The sequence below is a fragment of the Lathyrus oleraceus genome, chromosome 1 (genome assembly GCF_024323335.1).
Source record: "Lathyrus oleraceus cultivar Zhongwan6 chromosome 1, CAAS_Psat_ZW6_1.0, whole genome shotgun sequence".
NCBI classification, from domain to species: Eukaryota; Viridiplantae; Streptophyta; class Magnoliopsida; order Fabales; family Fabaceae; genus Lathyrus; species Lathyrus oleraceus.
In genome coordinates, this window is record NC_066579.1 from 271860262 (window position 1) to 271873133 (window position 12872).

Below are 12872 nucleotides of genomic sequence, written 5' to 3' on the forward strand. Positions count from 1 at the left end.
GGTTTACCCACCTGGGGCATCTGTGAAAGACAGGAAGACTCTGAGGAGATTGTCAAGCAGTTTCTACCTCAATGGTGATGTGCTTTATAAGAGAAATTTTGACATGGTTCTGCTCAGATGCGTGGATAGACACGAAGCAGACCTGTTAATGACTGAAGTTCATGAAGGTTCATTTGGTACTCATTCCAATGGACATGCCATGGCTAGAAAGATGTTGAGAGCAGGCTACTATTGGCTGACAATGGAGTCTGACTGCTGCAAGTATGTGAAGAAATGCCATAAGTGTCAGATTTATGCGGATAAGATTCATATTCCTCCGACACTTCTGAATGTGATTTCATCACCATGGCCTTTCTCTATGTGGGGAATTGACATAATTGGCATGATAGAGCCCAAAGCGTCCAATGGACACAGATTTATTCTCGTAGCAATAGATTACTTCACCAAGTGGGTTGAAGCGGCATCGTATGCAAATGTGACCAGGCAGGTGGTCGTGAAGTTTATCGAGAATCAACTCATATGCCGATATGGTGTGCCAGATAAGATCATTATTGATAATGGATCTAACTTGAATAACAAGATGATGAAAGAACTGTGTAGTGAGTTCCAGATCGCGCATCATAACTCTTCTCCTTACAGACCTAAGATGAATGGGGCTGTTGAAGCTGCTAACAAGAATATCAAGAAAATTATCCAGAAGATGGTTGTCACGTATAAAGATTGGCATGAGATGCTGCCATTTGCTTTACACGGATATCGTACATCTGTCCGCACTTCAATAGGGGCAACCCCTTTCTCTCTTGTTTATGGCATGGAGGTTGTACTCCCTGTAGAGGTGGAGATCCCATCAATGAGAGTCTTGATGGAAGCCAAGTTGACTGATGCTGAATGGGTTCAGAGTCGTTATGACCAGCTGAATTTGATTGAAGAGAAGAGATTGACTGCCATGTGCCACGGTCAGTTATATCAGCAAAGGATGAAGAAAGCTTTTGATAAGAAGGTCAAGTCTCGTGTGTTCCGAGAAGGTGACCTTGTGCTCAAGAAAGTCTTGTCTTTCACGCCCAATTCCAGGGGCAAGTGGACTCCAAACTATAAGGGTCCGTATGTTGTTAAGAGAGCCTTTTCAGGCGGAGCTTTGATACTTACAACTATGGATGAGGAGGATTTCACTCGTCCTGTGAATTCAGATGCAGTCAAGAAATACTTCGCCTAAAAAAAACTGAATAGCTCGCTAAGTTGAAAACCCGAAAGGGCGGCTTAGGCAAAAATGAGCGTCTCGGTGGATTGAAAACCCGAAAGGGAGATCCAGGCAAAAGTTAGAGACACAAAAAATATAATAATGATATATGTATCCCGCTAGATTGAGTACCTCATCCTGGGGCAATCTAGGCAAAAATTAGGGATTTGGCAAGTAACTGCATCCTGACAAGACTTTGTTCTACAACTGTCGTCCGTCAGAGATTCTTGCTCATTATCAACCAAAGCTTCAAATACATCGGATTCAGAATTGATGGAGAAATGGTCATTATGTTCAATGTAGCCCTTTTCCAATATATATCACCAATTTCAAATTTGTAAAGATCTATGGAGTCTTGCCATTCGCAGACTACCATTCTATCAAATAAATTTAAGCCTTTTATCCAATTATTGGCACTCTTATCTGTTTCTATTCAACAAATGTTTTGCATGTTTTGATTAAGAAAATATCATTGTTTTAAACAATCAAATTTTTCATAATTTGTTTTTAAACAAAGTGAACATTCACAATGACGAAAGGATACTTAGGAAATCCTCAGTGCTCTCCCAAGGATGGTACGATCCCCAACAGGGTAAGATTTTTGTCCATATTCCTGGCACGACTGTATCTCCTCCCTCCGGAACCTTTTGTGGTTCATCCTACCAAGTGGATTGCTTGTTGAGAGTCACCTCTCTTCCCTTCAGCAGAGTAGCAATCTTTCTTCCTCAGCAGCTTGGATCTCTTTGGGCAGGAGTGGTATTTGGTGGTTGATCCCGATAAATCCTTTATCTCCTCGGATAAATTCCCCAGTAGAGTTGTTGGTGTGGTGGACCTTGTCTGTGATAACTCTCGTCCCCAACTAGAACGACTGATGTTCATCCCCTACAAGGGCAGTCGCCCTTAGGGGACTTGGCTTTCTCTCTTGAGATGTAGTACCGGGTGGTTGATTCCTGGACCTGGTCGTGTTAGATATGTCTGTTTGTCAGCATACATCATACATAAACCACGCATATACATGCATAATTATAACATTCAGATATTCATGTTGCATTCTTTGCCATATATCGTTGTTTGTTGTCTCCTGCTATTTGGTGATATATTTCCCCAAGCAGATGTGTGTGTCTGATCTCTCCATATAGAGTCAGCTCCATAGGCAGAAAGCGTCTATCCTTTCTTCCATATTCCCCACCGGGTTATATCCTCGTGGATGTTGATCGTTTTTGTTCCTTCCCAACACATATATTGGGATGGTTTTCCCCATTGAGTTATATCCTCACCGGGACAAGTCTTGATTTGGTGTGCCTATCTAGTTTGATCCTAGATCGGTCTCTTGAGACTCTTTTCCTGTTTCCCCGTGGTAAATGAATAACTGCTCAATAATTAGTAATTATTATCCCCGGCGGAGTCTGTGGTTCTCTACCCTCATACCGGTAGTTGTAAACCCTATTTCTTCCCTTTTTGCAGAGTAACTATTTTTGCTCATCTTTAATTGGTGACAGTTATCTTCATCCAATATTTGGTGATGATATCCCCTCATCCGCTTGGATAATTGCCCTGATTATGCAATTTGTCCCCAGCGGGTCATCTCTCGTCTACCCTGTTGTTGTTGGTGACGATTGTTTCTCTCCTGAATTGGTCATCATTATATACCTAGTTTCGGTATCCCGATGCCTTTTCTTTTCGGTCAATTTATCCTTTATTAACCCAATAACCGGTTGTGGATAATCGCCCATGCGAGTATATTATCTACGTTCTGACGGTAATAGATGATGTATCTCATGCACTCTTTGGTCGAAGCTTTTGTTCTTCCCCAGTTGAGTAAGATTCGTATCCCCCATGTGGAGTCGAATATCCATCCTATAATCGAGTTTGCTTTTAGCCCTCTTTTGGATGATGAGTGTTTTGGGAATATTCCCCAATTCACGCCTTGGTTGGTCACCTATTATATGCCCAGTAACCGGTATCCCTGGTGTTCCTTCCTTTCTGCTCCCTATTATGACTTTTGTCCCCTGTGGAGTCAGAGTTCCTGAGTCGAACTATACCTTTTAGGTCTTCCTCAGATGTTTTGAAGTCTTGATATCTCTCACCCTTATACCGGTCTTGGATATTCATCTCTTCCTGAGCATGTTGTATCTCTCACCCTCATACCTGGCGTTCATATCACATGTCTCTTTGAGCTTATTACCCAGTAACCGGTAATACCTCATCTCGCTGCTTCCCCAGGAGAGTCTTTTTAGACATCCCCAGCGAAGTCCCTTAGTGAATTGTTTTCATCCGGATTTTATCCGAAGTATCTGTTGTGGATAGTTTTTGCTGTATTGGCATATTCCCCAATACATGCATCTTCGAGTCAGCTCGAGTCTTTCCAATGGATTTATTCCCTTTGGAGTTCTGTTCCCCACGCTTTGAGTCGTGACCTGCTCGCGCATCTTTATCCCTTTTCTATCCCCAGGGTCTTGGTCCCATGGAATGAATTGCTCATATGGATTATCAGTGGCTTCTGATTTCTTCGCTTTTGTGGACACATATCTCCACAGAGTGTTACCATTCTTCATACCTACATTTGCATCATGAGGTCTCTTAGGGACCAAAATTCGTCTCTTTGTTATTATTTAAGCCCATTCTACCCCGTCGAGATGAAGATTTTAACCTTCCCTTCTCCGGCTAGAATGGCCTTAAATAGGGGCATCTGTAAGACCCCAATTTTGGCCCTAAGATCCCCCATGGCATCATAACATTGCATTTGCATAGCCTCAAGGATCATAAGCATCTTGGTTCCCTTTGCCTTTGGGTGGGACTCTTTGTGATTGGTTTGAGATCACCAAGCATGCTTGAATTATATATAATTGTTTCTCTTATTTTTGTTTACTAATCAAAAGCACAAAAATGTGTCACTAACATCTTTTGTTTGAAGCTTGAGTATCATCCAAGACACTTCGTGGATTCTATTCGGGGTATCAGTCAATACATGGGAATGACGTGGGTTACTTCCAACATGTCCCAATGGGATCTATTCATCATTCAAAATGCTAGTCCTGAAGGAGCAAGAATCTGTTCCTGAGCTGTCATGCTCGCTAGGCGAGCATAATGGTTCGCCTAGCGAACCTTGAACTGTCATGCTCGCTAAGCGAGCAGATCCTTCGCTAGGCGAAGCGCGCACATTTTAGAAAATAACAGAAAATTTTGGGCCTGAATTGCATTCATTTTGTGCCCACCAAGCCACCAAAATCAGGTTATAAATACCATAGCTTCATTTGAGAAAAAGGGACGGGAGACTATTACAAACCCTAGATTATCAGAGAAGAGAGACCCAGGAACCAATCTGCAGCAACCTCCAGGCAGCTCTGAAAAGTTCACCTCCGTCTCACGCAAACCCTAACATTGCTTTGCAAACTCAGCCGTGCCATTCGAGTTTAATCGATCTCTCCAATCAGGTTTGCCTTATTCCCATAATTTTATGCTCTTAATTTGAATCATCTGAATGTATGAGGTATCGTTAGGTTTTTGCCCACGGGTTCAGATATGCATGAATGTATAAAAACAATACCTTGAATGTTTAATCGTTTCATTTCTAATGGATACCATAGGGTTTTGGTTACCGAGATCGGACCGTTATCAATGAAGAACCCAAAACCCGCAGGCCTTTGCTAGCCGCTTCGCTAGGCGAGCCTGCAGTGAACCTTCGCTAAGCTTTCGCTAGGCGATGCAGTAGCGATCGCTACAGCATTTGTTTTTCGTGTTTGCTCTAATCTGTTTTGTGTTTGGCATGACATTGTTTTCTCCTGATTCCATCCTGTTAATCTAACCTATTTGTTGAGTTTTTGTGAGGGCTCACATGACTTTTGCAGAGATGGCTTGTGTGGCATTCCACTTTATTTGTGGGATACCTCCTGGAGATTTATTCCGATTACCTGTACTGACTCGCTTTCTTTGATGGTGTTAGCTTGGAAGGATCTCTGGGTTTCTTATTCTTCTAATTGCTGTTATTTCGGATCTTTATCCATGCGATAGACCTCTTGATCCCTTTATTTTTCCTCATTTTTACCGCTTTTTAGCTGGACGACCTTGATAGGAGGCAATGTTTGGTGTGTTTACTTTATGCATGTTCCTCCGTCTAGGACTCCCCTTTTGCAAGAGCGTTCCTAAAACGCAAACAACTCATTGATTTTTCTTCTCCTAAGAACACGTTATCTCCTTCTACTACAGGCGAGTAATTCTCCAAAGGTCGAGCATCCGGTAGATTGCGTAGTAACGTCGTTCAACCCTTACCCCGTAGTTAGTCGAACTACGTTTTGCTCTGATTTTCATCCCAGATGAGATACGTAGGCATAAGACGCGATGTCTTAGCGAGCATACTCCTCTTTAGCCCATAGGTAGCTGAGCTACGAAGACTCTGATTCTCAGATTCAGATGAGATACGTATGTAGTGGATGCGACATCCGTGCGAGTCATTTCCTTTTGACCCTTCTTTTAGTAAGTAGTACATTAGATAAACATGCACGCTTTTCTCATCCCTTCCATCATGTTTGCACAAATAAGTTTTCACAAAAACAACAACCTTTGCAACAAATGTGAAAAGGGCTCCCTAGGAGTACCTAGGATGCTTTGGGTGCCTAACACCTTCCCATTGCATAACCAACCCCCTTACCCAGATCTCTGACATTTTTACTAGTTTTTGATTCGATAAAACTTTTAGGTTTTTATTCGCTTTCTAACCATTCCTTTGGATAAATAGAAGTGCGGTGGCGACTCGACTTGTATGATTTACCTTGGATTTAGTCAATATCTCTAATGGTAACGAATACCCCGCTACAGAACAAGGGGGAACTCACAAAGCCTCACTGCGGCAGAGGAAGTTGCAACATTAACTGTTGCATCAATGCATCCATCTCATCCATCATCGTTGCCTAGCGAGCTTGCTCCACCCCTTGACGTGCCTGCTCCACTCGGAGATCACCGATCTCAGTCTGTATCCACGACCATTGGTATGAGGTCGTAGATGATGACCTGGCACCTGTATACATGGTTTCCTCGTGTGGAGGGACAAACTGCTCTTGCTCCTGTGCATCCTCCTCGTATTGGTCAACTGCAACAAAAGTTTTAGCATTGCGCTCGTCCATATCATCGTGGACGGCACTCTCAAATAACCATTTAGCAGTTTTAGAAATGCCTATCCTTGAAGGGTCGGGAAGTTCCATGATAAACTGGTTAGAACTCATCAAAGCATAATAATCTGAGATTTGAGAGACCATATCTTGCTGAACTATAACATTCATGTATAGTTTATTCTTACTTGAAACCGGCGTCTCATTCAGGGAAGCAGGGTCGTATCCAAAATGGTGGGCTATCTGTGTGATTATACCCCCAATAGAGATTTCGTCCTGAGCAGCTCGGCCAACTTTATCGAGGTAATTAGTTGTAAATGCAGCAACCCTGTTCGCCATGGTAAAAAGAAAGAACAACTCCTTCTAGGTAGCTACCCCAGTACTATCACCCCTACCGAAGAGTGTAAAAGCTAGTACCTTCTGAGCGTAGCGGAAACAGGGGTTCTGAATCCCAAATGCCTTAGCACCCTTTTCCATGTAATCGATCTGACCTATGATGGCTAACCAGAAAGTTTTAGCGTCAAAACTATCTGGAACAACTCCAGGACCATAGAGGGGTAATCGGAGAATATTGCCCAGCTGCTCAACCGTAAACTCATGATCAATGTTATACAACCTGAAATGCATAGTGCCACCATAGTACATCGTGGTCCCTATCCACTCTTTCTTTAGTTTAAACTCAATAGTGCTAAAAAATTCCAAGGTTATGCGCTCAAAAGTAGGCGCCTCAAAATGCACAAATTCTAACATGCATAGCACATGAAACATTCTATCCAATTCTTCATCCATACCCAATTGAGATAGAGTGTCAGAGCATACATACCTTGTTGGCGTGATCTTACGCTTAACATGAGACGAATACCGCCTCTCAAGCTTGGGGTTGTCGAAGATGATGTTCTGAGCATTTGGATGGAGAATGGTTCTCTTCCGAAGCCTCGACGGCTCATCCTTTGCTTGCTTTCCCTTAGCAATTCGTCTTGGCGACATATTTGGTCCCTGCAAAAAAACTTCTTGAGCAAAAATAAAGTATGGAGTTAAGAGAAAAGATTACCGTTAAGTTGTAGAGGACGGAAAGTGGGGTAGCTTTTGTGAAGAGAGTAAGCGGTTTGGGTGGTTTATGGTGATAAAGGTGTGAGCTTTAATGGTGGAGGCTATGGAGTTTTTTTGAGAGAAAAAGGAGGAAAAGGGAGAGTTAAGTGGGAAAGAGAGAGAAAAGTGGTGAAAAATAAGATTATTAGGAGTAATTATGAGTTAAGATGGTGATAATTGGTGAAAAATTCGGGTGGGGTCCATACAAGAGGGAAGACCAAGCACCCTCAAAGTTGACCACGCGCTTCCTGACACGGGTCGTGTCCCATGACACGGACGGCTGTGTCAGGCTTATGGTTGTCTAATCCCATGATTCAATACGGTTGACACGGGTCATGTCAGGTGACACGGGCGACCGTGTTAGCCTACTGGAAACTCAATTTTTGCTCCTCTTGGTCATACCCTGACACAGGTCGTGTCATCTGACACAGGCACCCGTGTCAGGACCCTGTTTTTTTCATATTTTTGTCGTTTTTCGACCTGTCTCTCCTTTTTCTCCTGGCACACTGAGTTCTGCTGATTGAGTTTAAACCTCTCTTTCCTTCCTACGGGATCACTGCGTGAACCTACAAAAAAAACTAAAACACATCAAAACAACGGAAATTGTTAGAAATAAAAAGTGTGAGTTTACTCCCACGAAGTGCTTCGTTTAACGACGCATGGCTCGATGGTCGTCCATCTTATCATCTAAGACGAACATTGTCTATCAACTCACTTTCTTGCACTTTGTAATAATGCTTCAATCTTTGTCTGTTCACTTTAAGTGTGTCCCCGTTAGTTTGATTTTTTAGTTCTATCGCTCCATGGGGAAACACTCAGTGAACCAAAAATGGACCGGACCATTTGGACTTCAACTTTTCGGGAAAAAGTTTTAACCTGGAATTAAACAAGAGCACTAATTGTCCCTCCACAAATTCCTTTCTCAGGATCTTATGATCATGCCAATTTTTTGTTTTCTCTTTATAAAGTTTGGCATTCTCATAAGCTTGATTCCTAAATTCTTCTAGCTCATGGAGTTGAAGAGTTCGAGATTCACCAACTTTGGAAAGATCATAATTCAAGAATTTGGAAGCCCAAAATGCTTTGTGCTCTAACTCGAGTGGCAAAGGACAAGCTTTACCATACACTAACTAATAGGGGGACATATCTATAGGATTTTTGAATGTTGTTCTATATGCCCACAGTGCATCTTCCAGCTTCATTGCATAGTCTTTTCGAGATGCATAGACAGTCTTTTCAAGGATTTGCTTTATCTGCCTGTTAGACACTTCAACCTGGCCACTCGTTTGAGGGTGATACGGGGTGGCGATCTTGTGCTTAACATTATACTTCTTTAGAAGATTTTCCAACAATTTGTTTAAGAAATGGGTACCTTCATCACTGATAAGTGCTCTCAGCACTCCAAATCTCGAGAAAATATTGTTCTTCATAAAAGTCACTACTACTCTAGAATCATTAGTGGGAAATTCCACTGCTTCCACCCACTTTGACACATAGTCCACTGCTACCAAGATTTAATTCTTTCCAAATGAGGGTGGAAACGGTCCCATGAAGTCTATTCCCTATACATCAAACAATTCAACTTCCAGCATGGCGTTCTGCGACATCTGATTCCTCTTAGAAATATTACCTGTTCTTTGACATCTGTCGCACTCCTTGACTATGTCTTGGGCATCTTTGAATAGTGTAAGCCAGTATAAACCCGACTGGAGGACTTTAGCTATTGTTCTGTCACCACTAAAGTGTCCTCCATAGTCTGAGTCATGACAAGCTCTAAGGACATCCCTTTATTCCTTCTCTGGGATACATCTTCTGACTAATCCATCTACTCCTCTCTTGTACAGGAATGGGTCATCCCACAAGTAGAACCTACAATCCTGTAAAAACTTTTTCTTCTTGTTAGAATCGAAATCATTAGGAATTACACCACCTACCAGATAATTTGCATAGTCTGCGAACCAAGGGATACCAATGACAGCTAGGATGTGTTCATCAGCAAATTCATCCTTTATTCGTCTCTTGTCTTCCGTTTCTTCAATTGGCTACATTCGAGACAAATGATCAGCAACGGTGTTTTCACATCCTCTTTTATCCCTAATTTCCACATCAAACTCTTGGAGGAGAAAAATCCATCTCAGAATCCTCGGCTTAGAATCCTGTTTAGCAAATAAATATTTCAAAGCAGTGTGGTCAGTATAAACAACCACCTTAAATCCTAACAGGTATTTCCAGAATTTATCAAATGCATAAACCACTGCTAACAACTCCTTCTTAGTAGTTGGATAGTTCATCTGTGTAGGGTTCGACACATGACTAGCATAGTAAATAACATGTAACAGTTTCTCTCTCCGTTGTCCTAGAACTGCCCCTACAGCAATATCACTAGCATCGTGCATGATCTCAAACGGTGCTGACACTAATTTGTTTTTCAATGTCTCAAAAGCTACGGCACATTCTTCACCGAACACAAAAGCCTTATCCTTAACCAATAGGGTGGTTAGCGGTTTGGTTATCTTAAAGAAATCTCTTATGAACCTACGGTAAAAATCCGCATGTTCTAAGAAACTTATGGTACCTTTTTCATTTACCGGAGGCAAAAGTTTAGATATCACCTCAACTTTTGCTTAGTCAACTTCAATTCCCTTGTAGGAAATTTTGTTACCCAAAACTATTCCTTCTCGCACCATGAAATGACACTTCTCCCAGTTCAGAATCAAATTCGTTTGTTAGCACCTGTCTAAGAGAAAGGTTAGTCAAACAATTATCAAACGAAGATCCAAAGACAGAAAAATCATCCATGAACACTTCCATATGCTTTTCAAGCATGTCAGCAAAAATGGAAGTCATGCATCGTTGGAAGGTGGCTGGTGCATTACACATCCCGAATGGCATTCTTCTGTAAGCAAATACACCATAAGAACATGTGAATTATGTCTTCTCTTGATCTTCCGGAGCAACCGCAATCTGATTATACCTAGAGTATCCATCTAGAAAATAATAGTAATCATGACCAACCAGCCTTTCCAACATCTGATCAATGAATGGCAAATGGAAGTGGTCTTTCCTGGTCGCAACGTTTAACCTTATGTAGTCAATACATACTCACCAACCTGTAATTGTCATCGTAGGGATTAGCTCATTCTTCTCATTTCTGATGACGGTGGTTCCCCCCTTTTTCGGGATCGCATGCATTGGACTCACATTGTCAGATATAGGGTAGATAAGACCAGCGTCTAACAACTTCACCACTTCTTTCCGAACCACTTCTTTCATTGTTAGGTTAAGTCTCCTTTGGTGCTGGACCACGGGTTTGTGATCGTCTTCCATGAGAATTTTATGCATTCAAACTATAGGGCTAATACCTTTAAAATCCTCAATTGCCCATCCGATAGCATTCTTGTATCTTTTTAGGACTTGGATGAGTTTCTCTTCTTGGATACTCTTGAGGCTCGAATTTATTATAGTTGGGCATTTACCTTCAGAATCAAGGAAGACATATTTGATATTCTCGGGAACTTGTTTCAACCCCGTCCCCTTTTTGGACTCTTTATTCTCCTCTCATGATTGAGGTTTTTTTAGATCTTTCCACCGGTGTGGTCGAGATCCTTTCCAAAGGGGTTATGCTTCCATCATGGCTAGCACTTATAATTCTTTGTTGTCCACTTCTTTATCACTATCAAAAATGGACAAGCTCAACATTCTTTCCAAAGGTAACTACAGTGCATTCAAAGGACTATCATAAGCAACCACTTGATCTATAACCTCTATTGTATGACTAGTGCCAATATCATCTTTGTATTTCATGGTGTTTCGAACATCAATTTTTAATTCCTCATCATAGACCTTCAAAGTCATAGTACCTTCCTCTATGTTGATCAAACATCTTCCGGTCTCTAAAAAGGGTCTCCCAAGAATGAGAGGAATCTCTTCATCCTCCGGCATTTCTAGAATAGCAAAATCCATAGGGAATACAAACTTGTCAATCTTCACTAGAACATCGTCAACTATCCCATAAGGTTTCTTGAGCGAATGATCGGAAAATTGAAGTGTCATCCTAGTATCTTGCACAAACCATATACCTAATTTCTTTTAAATGGATAAAGGCATGAGACTCGCACTGGCTCCTAAATCAATAAGAGCTTTTTTGAATGGCCTATCTCCAATGGTGCATGGGATGGTGACAGCTCCTCGATCTTTCTTCTTCATTGGAATTTTCATACCCTGCAAAATAACACTATAAGTTTCGGTTAGAATAATCGGGTTTGTGTCAATGGTTCGCCTCTTAGAAATGATGTCCTTCATGAACTTGGCATAGGTAGGCATTTGTTCAAGTGCTTCCAAAAGCGGAATGTTGATTTCTAGCTTCTTGAACAACTCTAAGAATTTCTCAAAGTTTTTCTCATGTTGCCCCTTTTTCTTGTTTCTGGTGGGAAAGGGAAGCTTAATGACCGGTTTTGGTTCAATGGCTTTTTATTTCACCACTTGTTTATGCGTAACCAATTCTTCCCTCACAGCTTCATTTTCCTTGATCTCAAGATCTACTTCAAGTAGTTGATCTTCATCTTTAGCTTTCTCCTCAAGGACTTCATGAGATTTACCACTTCTCGTTGTCACAACACTAATATTATTATGCTCTCTTGGATTTGTCACAGTTGCACTTGGTAGAGCACCTTATGCTTGAGAACTTGAGGCTAATTGTTGTGCTATCTGACCCATCTGAACTTCAAGATTTTTTATGGAAGCGGTAATGTTCTTCTGATTGTTTCTAGTTTCTTCTTGGAATTGAACATTATGAGTTGCCATTCTTTCAATGGAAATCTCCCAATCTGCTTTCTTTGGGGCTTGTTATTGTTGTTGTTGTTCATATTGAGTTTGATATTGACCTTAACCTTGTTGTAGAACACCCTTTCTGATCTTTCCATGAGAAGTTGGGATGATTCTTTCAACTTGGATTGTAAGTGTTGGAATAGGGACTATTCTGCTTCAAAAAATTTATTTCTTCAACTTGTTGAGGAGTTGCAAAGCAATACACTATTTGGTGCGGTCCATTACAAATCTCACAACAAACGATAGAAGCAGGTTGGACTTGAGCTACCTGTTGGGTACCTATATTCATAGCTTTCAGCTTCTTTTCGACTTCGGCAACGATTGTATCTTCTATACAAATTCTATTAGTTTCTAGCTTCAGATCAATATCTCCTTCAAGTTTACTTATACATTTGTCATACAACTCCAAGTGCCCATTAGCAGCAATTGCTTCAATGATCTTTTTGATACCGATGGCTATTGAGAAATTAGTTGAGCCACCGGCTGCGGTATCAATCAACTGTTTGGTCTTTATTTAGAGACCATTTACTAACATTTGAATCTGTTCCGTTGGATCGATATTATGAGTTGGGAAGCCACTAGGACCTTTTTGAATCTTTTGTAGGTATCTCCCA